The sequence below is a fragment of the Mus caroli genome, unplaced genomic scaffold (genome assembly GCF_978045245.1).
Source record: "Mus caroli unplaced genomic scaffold, Mus_caroli_1 scaffold_16, whole genome shotgun sequence".
Classification (NCBI taxonomy): Eukaryota; Metazoa; Chordata; class Mammalia; order Rodentia; family Muridae; genus Mus; species Mus caroli.
Genome location: NW_028227271.1, coordinates 14760001 through 14761279, shown reverse-complemented (window position 1 = coordinate 14761279; position 1279 = coordinate 14760001).

Genomic DNA, 1279 nt, shown 5'->3' with positions numbered 1-1279 from the left:
TTTGCAATGCTTGTGGGTCTTGAGTCTCCACTGATCTTCAGTGCCCTGAGAGAGGCACTCCCTATTCAAACTGGCCATACATGGGTCTATAACCTACCTGAACCCTGGATTTTACAGTTGTTAAGACAGAGAGGTGGTGAGAAACTATGGCATAAGGGATCATTTGAGGGGATGTGGATAGCATCAGATCTTGTGTGTGAGAGTTGGTTATAATCCTCTGGTAGTATTTGTGAAGCCCTATGTTTAATCTTCAGCACTGCAAGACAACAATAATTCAGGATAATCAGGTAACATGCTAGGCAGATATCCAAATTCTTGGTGCATGAAATGGCCACATGAGTTTGATTACTACTACTGTGTTTTGTAACTTGGATTGTGTGAAATGAATGTTGTAAAATACAGACTGTGGGTTAGGAAAATAGCTTAATGGTAGCATAATTGTCCAGTACACAAAAGTTCTCTATTCAATCCCTGCTACTGTAACAATAACAAACAAACAAGACAGAATTTCTATTTATTTATTTCTTTTATTTTATTATTTTATTATTTTTTTTAGCCCTGGCTGTCCTGGAACTCACTCTGTAGACTAGGCTGGCCTCGAACTCAGAAATCTGCCTGCCTCTGCCTCCCAAGTGCTGGGATTAAAAGCGTGCGCCACCACGGCCCAGCCTGTTCATCTATTGATTGATTGAGTGATTGATTGTTTCTCTGAGGAAAAAAATCACCTATCAGTTATATGTACTGAATATAGTTGATAAATTTAAAAAAAAGGTCAATTTCAACAATATAATCTACAGCCCTCCTATTGTAAAACACCTGAAAATGCCAATTAGAATTTTAATAATTATTCTTTTATGTGTGTATCCCAGCTTAAAAGACACCAAGCGAAGAGGAAATTGAAATCAATAGAGTAAACTCGTATGAAATCTAGAACATTTACCACACCAGGATCTTAAAATCTGGGGTTTTAAGGATGCATAGGAGCCAAAATGTAAGAATGTGACCTGAAGTTGGAAAAAAGATGTCCATATCAAATAAGTACTGAAAAGATGAGGAAAAAGAAGTTGATTTCCAGGAAAGAAAAACGAATAATCTGGGGAGCTGAAGAGATAACTTATTGGTTAAGAGCATGTGTTGCTTTTCTGGAGAACTCAGGTTTAATCTCTAGCACCTATATGGTAGGTCACAAGCATCTATAACTACAATCTGAGAATATCTAATTCCCTCTCCTAGCCTCTGCAGGCAATGAATGCACATGCCACCCAGTAATGCAGGTAAA